This window comes from Mixophyes fleayi, chromosome 6 (assembly GCF_038048845.1).
Source record: "Mixophyes fleayi isolate aMixFle1 chromosome 6, aMixFle1.hap1, whole genome shotgun sequence".
NCBI lineage: Eukaryota > Metazoa > Chordata > Amphibia > Anura > Limnodynastidae > Mixophyes > Mixophyes fleayi.
Genome location: NC_134407.1, coordinates 91,987,602 through 92,000,768, shown reverse-complemented (window position 1 = coordinate 92,000,768; position 13,167 = coordinate 91,987,602). Strand labels below are relative to the sequence as shown.

The following is a 13,167-nucleotide window of genomic DNA, read 5'->3' as shown; positions in this document are numbered from 1 at the left end:
CAAACACGCTCCCAGCTGCCGTGACTTTGGGGTGTTCACTGTATGAGGTCACACACGATTTCAGCCCGCAGTCTCTCTCTACCTATCACACAGATTATAGACCTACGGAATCGCCCTCAACACAGCGCTCTCACACCCCCAAACACTTCAGGTTTTGCCACCACCTATTGAGTACGGGCAATAGGACCCCAATATACTGTCCCACACTGGCACACAGGCTTCTAGTTCCACAAACTAGCAAGACCCACACCAGCACACACAGGGTTAACTCTTCACACCTCCAGACTGTTACACAAATGTAAATGCAAGCACACACAGCTTGTTAATCAAATGTATCAACAAATCACACACTGTCATTCCAAGGGTTAACTTGGTCGAGCAATCTGTCTCTTCTAAACAGGCAATGGATTCGTTAGAGTATCAAGGACGCAACTTATTAAATTGTAGATTTAATATACAAAAATACAGGGCATTCAGATATAATGAAAAATAATGAATGAACAATTAATATATTGACATAAAAAGCAAACAGTCTAAAATAAAAGAGATAAACGTGCAGAGCAAAACTTACTTATAATCTGTATGCCTGGGGCAGGCAGAAAAGATGGACAGTCCTTCAATTAGATTGATCCCTAAGAAGCCGACCCTTTGTCCCTCCAGAACACAGATTTTTAATCAAACTCAAATGGGACGGCATTCACAAGGGCAGTGTGAATGCTAATGTGGGGGCGGAAATGTCCCCTGGGTGTCACCTCAGGTTTGTTCAAACTATTCCTAAGTTTTGACCGGTCTTAGGTTTCCTCAGATATCTCCCAGAGACATAACTTTCCCTTCAATAAACCGATCATAATTTCCTGCACATTTAAATGCCAAATATGATGAGATTACCACAATATCCAATCTCATCCTGAAATACATGTGACTATGGCTGTTCTCTGTGTAGTTGGTATCTATGTTTTAATCCCCTTGTGTGGTTTTTGCCCCTCAGTATGGAGTGGCATCCAGATTTCCCAAAATATGAACTATGACAATTTGAAGGTCATATCTCTATATACCTGTAGAGACTTTCACATGCTGCCTACCAGGATCTCCAGCTGTGATTGGCACCACAAAGTCTATTCAAGTGTCTAAAGCTACCAGTGAGACATCCTGGAAGCTGCTAAAAGTGGCAAGCTTATCTCCTCACACTGGGATGTAAAAAGCCACCAAACACAATTACATCAGACTCTCCGTCTTTAACTTTTACACTAACTTATCAATGGATTAATTTGATACAACCTATTTACACTGCAGTTATGAATTATCCCTTATAAATACCTGCAAGCTCTCTATGTTCACGACATATGTTTTCAGCAAACAGTAATCAAGAACAAAATATGATTTAATGTGATTAGGTAACTGGACCCTTGAGGAGGTCACCAGTGTGCCCTATGTCTAACTATACTGGGGTCTATAACATCCCATTCATGGCCGCACACAGAAGCTCAGAGCAATTATGGCTGCATTAAGAAGAAACATTCTTACTCTGTGTATATCCATTAGCATTTTCAAGTACTGTATTGATAGTTTGCAGGGTCTTAGGCCTGTCAGGGGAATGTTACATTGCTTAATGTCCTTGTGTTAACCAGTTTTGTACACAAAGAGTATTATGAGAGAGGTCATTAGCCGAAGGAGTTTAAAATCATGTGATGTGAAGCTGATAATGTTACTCACCACTGGGGGGTTTTAGGGCTGTAGTGTAATCAGTCAATAGGAAGGAAGTGGGAGTGTCGTGGAAAGAATATATCAAGCAGTGGAAGAAGGAGAGAGCTTCTTGTTTCCTGGATCCGGAGAAGCTGCAGCATCAGGCGTAGTATCTAACTCCCCTTTTGTTTGTTCTCTGTGTATCTCCCTGTGGTTTGTTCTTGCTTCTCTCTTTCTCCTTTCTCTCTTTATCCTGTCTTCCCCTTTGCTCTCATTCCTCTTCTCTCTTTTTCTTTCCCCTAACTTGATTTTCCCTCTCTTCATTATGTCTTTATCCCGCCCTAGGAGATCCAGGTCCATTCCCGCCAGGTTCGCGGGGTCCCCTCCCCCCCTCCTCCCTGTCAGCGTTGTCTTCCCCTGTATCCCTGTCCACCCCCACCGATATCCCCCCCCTCATTCTGCCCAGGGACAAGCAGAGGCTCCAGGCCCCTCCGGCGGGGACTTCATCACGGGAAGCAGCGCTTCTGTCCGCAGGCCACGTGACTCGGCCGCCGCGAGAAGTTCTCGCGGGGCGGGGCCGAGTCGGTCACGCAGAGCTAGGGCTCCGGAGCGGGCGGCTAGGCCGCTTGCATCCGGAGCTGTTCAGCGCATTAGGTGTTATGCCAGTGCCAGGGGCAGGGGATCTCCTTCCTCTGTCCCGGGGAGATCCCCAGCTCCCGTCAGCCATCTTTAATCCCCCCCTCTGCCGCCATTGTCGAGCAGGTTGCATCTGGGGCACAAGTAGGAGGTGCCTCCCCCTTTGGGGATAGGGTCAGGCCGGTGGGCAGTTGCAGGGGTCCCATTATAGAGGCCTGGGACCAGTTATTTTGGACCCTCTACTTCCCTCGGGGTCTCTTGGTCGGGAAGCTGTTGTCAGTGGAGTGCAGTCCCTTTCTCCTTCAGGGCCCCAGGTTTTCCGGCAGCAATCTCTCAGTTCCCCCAGTGGGTCCCAACAGGTTCCTCCCCTCCTTTTGCCCCCTTTCCGTAGTACCATGCCCCTAAATCCCCTCCCTTCGCTGCCCCTTTCCCTGGACAGGGATCCCACCCTCCGGAGTCCTCTCCCCTCCTTTTTTCTGCTGATTTTGAGTCTCAGGTTGTGGCTGGGGTATCTTCCAATAGGGCCCCTGGCTTGCTGGGCCCAGCCCCGGTTGTTTTTCCTCCTGGGGTGGTGGTCCGTCGCATCAGCCGTCCCTTGCTCTTGGTTTGGCTGCTAACAGATCTCTGGTTTCTGACTCTGCCGTGGTAGGGCCGTCTCAAAACTATTTCAGCAATTTACCCAGGACGGAGGGACCTTCCCCCTCTTGGTCATTGCCATACCCCCCTAGGGGTTATGGGTCTGTAATTGAAGCGGGTAATCTGTGGTCGGCCCCTTATCCAGCCTTAGCTGGTCAGTATTTACATTCTTACCCTCAACCCTCCTTGGTTAATAGGTCTTCTGTTTCTGGTATGGATTCGTTTTCTCTGGTTAGTCAGCCGGGAGTTAGGGATCAAGGGGTTCCCCCTCAAGCCGGTTTCCTCAGTCATCTCATGGTCAACCCCCCAGTGTCTACCCCGGATGGGGTTCCTCCTCAGCAGTTGCGCAACTTGTCTTCTCCATGTGCTAACGTCTCTTCTTATCCAGTTTCACAGATGCAGCCACTTTCAGTGGCAGGGCGGACGGGCATGGACGGAGCAGGGGCGCAGGTGCACCAGGAGGTGGCGGCAGGGAGTTCGACAGGGCAGCAGGGGTCGCAGCCAGTCGTTTCGGAAGGCGAAGGTGGATCGAGATTGGATCTGCAGGAGGCGCAGGGAGCGGTCGGTGAGTATGACGGTTCTACTATAAGCAACACATACATGTCCAGTTCAAGCATAGCTACCACCAGTGATGAGTCAGCCCCTTCTTCCCCTAGGCAGGGTCAGCGCAAGCTTATTAAAATCCTTAACACCCACTTCGGGGGAACTAAAAGGAAGAGCGTAGATCAGGCAGCGTCTTCCACTCCGGCTGGAGGTCCCCTGGTTAGATGTGAAAACACGGCATTGTTGATAGGAGTTAGGCGCAGCATGAGGCACAAGATTAAGAAAGGTCATTATGTGGATATATTCGAGCTGACGAAGGTCGCACAAAAAGAGTTGGCAGCTGCGTGCGCGCGAGGGGGAGTAGGGAAGGATACCTACAGAAACTTTTCCAACTGGCTGACAGGGTATTGCGTTTTCTCAGCTTGCTATTTGGAAACCAGACCTGATGCAATCATAGACGTATGGAAATATCTTCACCTTATTAATGAGATGCATAGTTGTGAACGCCCAGGTACCTGGAGGTTGTACGATAAGCTGTTTCGCGAGAAGGTGCACGGTCAGCTTTATATGCCCCTGGCTTTTAAGGATGTGGAGATCTGGTTAAGGTTAAATAGAGCCCAGGTATGGGAGGTGAGCATAGGGTACGGTCCCCCTCAGGTAGCCAGGTTTCCGTATGGGGGGAGACGAGGTGCTCCCCAGTCTTCCAAGAATCGCTGCTTTGCCTTTAACAATTCCTCATGCGAAAGGGGAGATTCGTGCCGGTATAGGCACGTCTGCACCAATTGTCGAGGAAGTCATCCCCTCAAAGAATGCCCCAGGGGCGCCAGTGGAGTCGGTAGGGGACGGGGAGGGGCGGGGGGTAATGTCTAAAGCGGACTCCCCCATTATTTTCCCAATCCTCTGTAAATGGCTGGCCCTTTACCCAGATGCGGCGCAGGCCTCTTACCTTAGGGAGGGTTTTCGCCTTGGTTTTCGTCTCCCCATAAATAGTGGGGTGGCGGGTACTGCCGCTAGAAACCTTCCCTCTGCATACGTGCACCCTGACATCCTGGCGGAAAAAGTAGGAAAAGAGATAGGCCTTGGGCGCATGGTGGGTCTTTTTTCATCCCCTCCCATTCGGGATTTAGTCATTTCCCCTGTGGGAATAGTACCTAAAAAGACCCCAGGGAAACTTAGACTAATCCAGCATTTATCTCACCTGGCGGGTAGGTCAGTTAATTGACCCACAAATCAGCTCAGTGGTGTACCAGTCCTTTGATAATGCGTTAGCACTAGTGAGAGAATTTGGCAATGGAGCGCTGATGGCTAAATTGGACATAGAATCGGCTTTTCACCTCCTCCCGTTGCATCCAGAGTCCTTTAAATTTATGGGTTTTAGAATTCGGAACGATTACTATGTGGATTGGTGCCTGCCAATGGGCTGTTCAGTGTCATGCGCATATTTTGAGGCGTTTAGTTCCTTCCTTCATTGGTGTATCGGGGCAGGGACAGGACATTGCGGCATTGCGCATTATCTGGATGACTTCCTGTTTATAGGTCCGGCTAATTCCCCTTGTTGTAAGGAAACATTGTATGCTGCGCAAGCGCTATTTCGTGTGATGGGGGTGCCAGTAGCTGCAGACAAAACAGAGGGCCCGGCCACATGCCTGAGGTTTTTAGGTATCGAAATTGACACATTGGAAGGTTGTTGTCGTTTACCATCTGATAAAGTGGCTAAGTTGCAATCAGTGATAGGAGAGGTCTTGGCTGTCCCATCTTGCACGTTGCGTAAAGTTCAATCGTTGCTAGGCTCTTTCAATTTTGCTTGCCGAGAAATACCCATGGGCCGAGTATTTTGTAGGAAGCTTCAGCTACCAACGTCAGGCTTGCGTAGTCCCCATTCCCAGGTGTGGTTGTCGGCAGAGATTAGGGAGGATCTAGGTATATGGAGTTGTTTTCTAGTGGTTTTTAACGGTGTAAGAGTATGGCCAGCACCCGCAGTAGCTAGTACATCTTTGGATTTGCATACATACGCATCAGGCTCGAAAGGTTTTGGTGCCTTTTTCCAAGGGGAATGGTGCGCGGCACCCTGGCCGCAGTCATGGAGATCTGAAGGCTTGGTGCGAAATCTGTTAACGTTAGAGTTGTTTCCCATTGTTGTGGCTTTGGAGCTGTGGGCTGTCCGGTAGCGCGGCAGGAGCGTGGTTTTTTGGTGTGACAACTTAGGTGTGGTGCAGGCTATTAACAAGCAAAGCGCCTCCTCACGCACGGCAATTAATTTGCTCCATGTCCTGGTGTTGAGGTGTTTAGAGTCTGACATTAGCTTTCGGGCACGTCATGTTCCTGGCGTGGATAACCAAATAGCCGATGCTCTTTCTCATTTTTGTCACTCATCTGTGAGTGCGACTTCTCGTGTGTTTAGGAACCGTGGCCGTCCACCATCCTTAGGGTCTGCGCATGTGCAGTCCTTTCAACCCTTCAGTACATGTTCCTTTTAGTTAATTGGCTGATCAGGCAACACTCCCTATTTAAAGCACCTGTGGTCAATACCTCGTTGCCTGATCTTGGAGTCTCATTCCTCATGAGCCTCTGAAGGTGTTCCTGTGTTTCCTCGTGTATTCAGCTCCTGCTGATTCCTGTTGTTCGTTTGTGGTTTCCAAACCACTTCAACTCTCCTGTGTTTCATCGTGACTGCACCAGCTGATCCCTATCCGCTGCCTCCGTGCTTCTACAGTTTCCAAACCACTTCAACTCTCCTGTGTTTCATCGTGACTGCACCAGCTGATTCCTATCCGCTGCCTCCGTGCTTCTACAGTTTCCAAACTACTTCAACTCTCCCGTGTTTCATCGTGACTGCACCAGCTGATTCCTATCAGCTGCCTCCGTGCTTCTACAGTTTCCAAACCACTTCAACTCTCCCGTGTTTCATCGTGACTGCACCAGCTGATTCCTATCCGCTGCCTCCGTGCTTCTACAGCTGCCAAACCACTTCAACTCTCCTGTGTTTCATCGTGACTGCACCAGCTGATTCCTATCCGCTGCCTCCGTGTATCTACAGTATCCTGCTCACTTCAACTCTCCCGTGTTTCATCGTGACTGCACCAGCTGATTCCTATCCGCTGCCTCCGTGTATCTGCAGTATCCTGCTCATCGCAACCCTCCAGTACTCATTGTGTCTGCAGCCAGCCGATCCGCTGTCTCCGTGCTTCTACAGCGTTCCTGCTTGTGTCAACTCGCCTGTCTGCATCGGATCAACGCTCCGCTGCTTTCATATCAGCTAGACCGCCTCAGCTCTCTCGTGTTCTCCAGGTGTCCAGTTCTATATACTACTGCTTCCTGAGTATTGTCTACATCCTTGCTGGTCTACCTACCGTGCGCTGCACCTACTTGGTTACCGCTTCCACCCTCCTGGGACCTCACATCATGCCGGCCTCCAGCCGTTCAGGTATTCCTGCACCTATCTCTGACAGCCTGCTCTCCTGAACCACGGTATGCATACTTCTCATTGACTGTGCTGGTGTATTGCATATCTTGCTGGACTGAGTTGTTCTCCTCCGGAGTTTCCTATCCACTGGGACTATTGCTATCATTTGACTGTGTTACCTTTTAGCCTGGATAGTTCTAGTGACTTTGTATATTTGTGCAGTGCTGCTCAGTTATTATTATTGTGTGCCTATCATCGTGGGATCAAGTTCAGTGTGCCCGTGTATACTCTGCAATGCATTTATCTGCCCGTGCTCCTCCTCACTTATATATTTCAGTGGTACAACTTGCTAGAGGCAGACCACTGTTACCTGTTTTCTGAGTCACCTGTTTCCAGTATCCTTTCACATAGCAGTGGTACAACTTGCTAACGCAGACCACTGACTCCCCGGATACCTTCACCTGGATTCCATTCCTTCACCCAGACAGCGGTACAACTTGCTATACGCAGACCGCTGACTCTCATCACTTCCTCGTTACTCCTGGACATTCCACCTCACTATAGCAGTGGTACAACTTGCTACACACAGACCACTGACTACCCTCACGTTTCCTTGTCCATCCAGTTCCTCGTGTACAGTTATCTACCTATTACCAGTGCTGCTAGTCATAGACTTTCCTCAAGCATTCTCTTATCACCTGCTGTCTCCTGTTCCGTGATCACCCCGCTACCAGAGTACCATATTACCAACTATACTGCTCTGGTAAGTCGATCATCTTGTGATACCTGGGTAAAGACTCCTAGTGCCCATGACAGTTTTGAATGGCAGCGTTTCAGATCTCTGGCTCCACAGGCAAGTTTAACCGGCTTACAGTGTCCTCCTTATGTTTGGCAGATGGTCCTTTAGGGATAAGGTGGCTAGCAGAAGCGTCCTTGGCTCCGGAAACTAGAAAATGTTATCAAGGGGCATGGGAACGTTGGTTGAATTACTGCGCATCTTGCAACAGCGACGCTTCAGGTCAGATTCCCTCTATTATGGGTTTTATGTGGAAGTGTTACAACAAAGGGGTTTCTAGAGCAAAGATGGGGTCCCTTTTGGCTGGTATTTCATTCATGGCTAAGTTGAACAGCGTGCAGGATCCCACAAAGTCATTTATCATAACTAAAGCACTGAAGGGTTGGTCCAGGATTCAGCCTATAACTAATGACACTCACCGGCCGATTGACGGGCAAATTTTAGCCAGATTGATTGCGGTGCTGCGTAATTTAGCTACAGATGATTATGAGGCTTTGCTATTTGGGCTGGCTTTTTCAATGGCGTATCACGGAGCCTTTAGGGTTAGTAAGTTGGTAGCCAGATCTAAGATTGACATAGGGGGAGCTTTGTTGTTTAGAAATGTTATTTTACAAACTAATGTGATACGTTTGTAAGATAGTCAAGTCCAAAACGGATCAGTTAGGCAGAGGTCATTGGTTAGCGATTACGGAGCAGCAGGAAACATCCATATGCCCGGTCAAGCTGGCCAATCAATTCGCTAAAATTCGGCCCCCAGGGGAAGGTTTGTGGTTAAGTCATTTGGACAATACACCAGTAACTAAATTTCAGTTTAGCGCTTTGTTAAAATGGGCCCTTGGGGAGGTTGGCCTTAACCCTGTTGAATATGGCACGCATTCTTTCAGAATAGGGGCGGCCACAGCCGCTGCAGCCAGAGGGGCATCTGTCAATGAGATTCAAGCGTTAGGGAGATAGAAGTCGCAGGCCTATAAGAAATATATCCGGCCGGATAAATGAGCCTTGTAAAGGCTCTTATATATATGGTCATGTTCTCTCCTTATGTCTCTCATGGTTCTTTATCGCTTTCATCTCTTCTTTTCTCATCTATCACTTGGTGACTCAGGGTTTTGCTGCTCGCTGTGTTAAACGGGGGCATGGAGGAATTTTTCCTCTTGTTTTCCTTGGCAAGGCCTGATTAGTGTGTGTGCCTCCCGGGGTTAACAAGGGGTTTTTACCTTCATATGGGTTACCAATTTTCCATTTCATTTTGTTAAGAATTAAAAAGTAAAGATAATTTCAGTTTAAGAAAAATAAATAAATAAATCAGTCAATAAACGAGACAAAGTAGATAAAATGAATTGCTTTTAGAGCTAAAGATAGGATCTTTTTCCCTTTCCAATATTCGAATTAAGTTGGGGTGGCCCCGCTGGTAGGGAGGGGATACCTCAGTGTAGTTTTTAAAATTGAAATAAAAATAAAATAAAAATATAGTTCTGTTTTTTAACACGATTGTTTGGTGGCGCACGTTTCTCAGATACGGTTATGATTGATGAGACTATTCATTTTGTTTTAGGTTTTTCGGTGAAGAAGACAAGGATATGGGTCGTGGGTCATTTGTTTATCTTTTGGGCGGCGAAACACAGAATAGCGGAGAGGTGGTCCGGTTTCACACACCCAGTTGACATCCGCTGGTTGGGTAAAAGGGGCATGGTATGGGCGGCTTTGATTCCCACGTTAGGGGAAGAAATAGAAGATCATGGTACCCCGGATATAGTGGTCATTCATTTGGGAGGTTATGATGTAGGAAAGGGCAAATCCCTTGATTTAATCATTAACATTTGTGAAGATCTCGCAAAAATTCATGCCCGATGGCCTTCAATGAAAGTTTGTTGTTCCAACATAATACCTCGGTTGTCCTGGAGGTCATCTATCCCCCCGGCCACATTGATAAAGGTGGTTAAAAAGATAAATGGATACGCGAGGCAGAACATTAGGGACATACAGGGGGTTGTCATTAGTCATCCTGGTTTAACAGTAGACAAGAGGCATCTTTTTAGAGTGGATGGGGTTCATTTGTCGCCAGTAGGAACGGTTTTGTTTATAGAGAGGATTTTTTCAGAGCTCAAGGGTTTAGTTCTTTCTTTAGGTGGCGGGCCGCGTGGTCCGTAGGGCACTCGGCTGTGGCAGGAGAGCATGGCAGTCATAAGGTTGTTAAACATACGGTACTTAATGTGTTGGCAATATAGCCTTGGTTCCCTCTATGTTATTAGACTCGTTGATACTCTTGTAAGGAGTATCAGGTTTTTGCCTAGAAAGGGCTTGACCAGTTTGAGTTCAGAGGGTATTGAGTTAATTTATAGTGTATAGTACCGGCCAATAGTTAAGGTGTTAACCTGGGTTGGTGGAAAGGAGGCGATCTTCCACCGTATTGGTTTATGTTGGTTTTAGCTGGCTGCCCTTGCTCTTCGCCACCTCTATAAAGAAAAAGGTCCAAATTGTTTATAGCATTTTGATAGTATTGATAGATAAAATAAAATAAAGATAAATAAAATAAAATAAAAATAAACAAATAATTTAAAAATAATAATGTAATAAAAGGACCTTTTTATTCCAAACTTAAGTCGGTGCCCGTGTCTTTATTTTTATGGTTATATGTGGGGATTTTTAAACGAAGAGGGGAATGCATTTGAAGGGTAATCAACACTATGCATTTTATTACATTTTTTAGTATTATCCATGACACTTTGAGAAGTTGTGTTCATAAAAATTATTCTCTTCTGGGTACCAAGGGTTTAGAGCCTGTGCCCGCAGATTCTTGCAAACTAAGTAGGTGCAATTTGTTAGATTTACATGAACGCCTCCTGCTTGTGAGTTTGTATTAAGTATAAGGGTGATTACATTCTTCAAGGGACAGTATTAAATGCATTGCCCTACCCCATGCCCACAACAAACACAGATATCTGAAAATAGAAAGGTTGTTGTAAGTAAGATGGTGGCAAATAAATGGTTCTGAGTGGTTTAGAACAATCATTCAGGGCCAACTATGGCACTGTTACCCCCCCCCCCCCCCATCCCCACACATACAAAAACACAAAACACCCTAATTGTAGCCCCTACCACTGATTGCTGTCAAAAATATTGATCAGCCTTCAAAGAAATTGAAGAAACGTACAACCCCTTTAAGATGGGACTTATTTTTTATTTGGAAAGTTGAATTTTGGGGTTTGCATTTATTGATGGCTAGATTAGATAGTAATTTCTATAGCTTTACTAATTATGTTAAGTTTTTTTTAACTTACAGGTTGTAGTAATTTTGAAGTAAGAATTAGTATTCAGTGCTCTATGTAAGAGTCTCACAATGGCATGTGGTATACAAAGGTCATAATAGGTGTCCTTCAAAGAGAATAAAAAATGTTGGCAGGTTTGCAATAGTCCATGGTAATATAATTGCCTTGTAGGTGTAAGTTCCCATGTTTGATTGAATTGAAAGAAAATAAATACATAAATAATAAATGCATTCGTTTTGGATGTATCTGGGGTGAAAATAAATAAATTGAAGATACATTATTTAGTGGAATGTGAGTAGGAGGCATTACACAATACTGCTTGTCTTTCACTACAGTGTTTCTAATTGTTCTTATTCTGAATATATAGTGAAATTTCACTTCTCTGTTATACATGCTGTACATTTTATTATTCTATTATGCATTGTTAATATATATATTGTGTATATAGTGACATTTGGAAGTAGATAAGTATGCTGTTTATTATTATTATTATTATTATATATTATTATATAAAAAATGTGGGCATTTGTTCCACACATTCATATTTATGCCAATTTATGTGGGACAGCAGTTTCAATTAGTCATATTAGTAAAATTGCCTACAGCCCTTCAGTAGCACTTTGAATTGTTAATAGTTTCAGGATGTGGAAGCTGGTTATACTTTTTGTTGTCTGACACTATTAAGGAATCATAGCACAGAGAGCTAAATTGTAAAGACACTTAGCAGTGACAGTGGCTGCCGAGCTGACAGTGACTAAGTGACCTGCTCTTTATACTAGCTACTTGATTAGAGGGCTGCTTTATATCATAGCATGCTCTTCTCACTCTATACCTCCTCTATTGGTGACTTCATTTAATTCTTTGGAGTTTCAGTACCACCTGCATGCTGATGAAACTCAATCTATCTTTGCTCTCTTGACCCTATATCTCGTGTCTCCTGCTGTCTCTCAGCCATCTCATCTTGGATGTCCCAGCGCTTTCTTAAACTCAATTTTGCAAAGGCTGAAATAATCAGCTTCCCCCACCTCCCGGGCTCCTTTACCCCCTCTCACTTTCTGTTGATAACACTACCCTCCTTTCTGTCCCTCAAGTCCACTGCCTAGGGGTCAGCTTTAACCCTCTCTCTCCTTCCAATTACACCTTCAGTCAATCTGGCTACTTCCACCTCCAGAATATATTCAAATTCCGGCCTATTCTCACCAACCAAAGCCACCAAAACTCTTATTCACGCATTTGTAATCTCTCACCTTGATTACTATAAGCTCCTTGTCTCTAGTTTACCTAACTCCCACTTTGCACCTTTTAAGTCTATCCTCAATGTTGCTGCCTGCCTTTCTTTTCCGTAGCTCTACCGCTTTCTCTCTGCCTTTTCTCTTCACTCAGTCGCTACATTGGTTCCCACGAAGCATACATAATTAAAGTTAAACTTCTTACCTTCACCTACAAAGCTCTCAACCAATCCGCCCCCCTAACATTTCTAAACTCATCTCTACCCACACACCTTGTCACCTCCTCTACTCTGCCAATGAACGCTGCCTCACTAATTCACTGATTACCACCTCCCACTCCTACTGCCAGGTGCCAGGACTTCACGCAGGCTGCTCCACATGTGTGTGGGATGATCTCCAATGCACTATCAGGTTAGCCTCTTCTCCAAGGCTTTTTCAAGCATACACTTAAGACTTTTTTTTTATTCAGGTCTATCAGTTCTCCTCCTAACTCCCCATTGGCTATCACCTCCACTCCCCCACTCATTACCATCTTATTTGTGCTCCCCTTCCCTTTGGGGTGTAAGCTCTCAAGAACAGGGCCCTATGGCCTTGTGTTTTCCTTTTACTATTCCATCAACCTCTGTACCTCTAGGCCTCTTTCGCTAGCCCTGTTTTACATGAACTCAAGACTATTTCATATTGGACATCACTCTCACTCACTGTCACATAAATAATTTGATCTGTATTACCATGTTATCTGTGTATGTTTTGTTCATTCAGTAAGTCTGGTCTTTTTATTTTGTTTTTAATGTACTATGTATTATGTAATGTGTTCTGAATCATTGTTGTCTGTAGATGTCATGTGCAGAACTTTTGTGGCGCCTTATAAATAAAAGATAATAATAATATCCACTATCTTGACAGTATATGTTATACACTAACTACCATATATTAGTAATATGCTGTTATACATGCTAGCCACCCTACCAGAAG

At 45.6% G+C, this 13,167-nt stretch overlaps 1 long non-coding RNA gene across 1 annotated transcript in view; it reads right to left on the bottom strand.

The window, feature by feature from the left end:
• Positions 1-252: 252 nt before the first annotated feature.
• Positions 253-13,167, bottom strand: part of LOC142160338 (uncharacterized) — a 480,167-nt gene continuing 467,252 nt past the window's right edge. The window contains exon 2 of the long non-coding RNA XR_012693165.1: positions 253-369. This is a non-coding gene — a long non-coding RNA (uncharacterized LOC142160338). The remainder of the gene's footprint in view (positions 370-13,167) is intronic.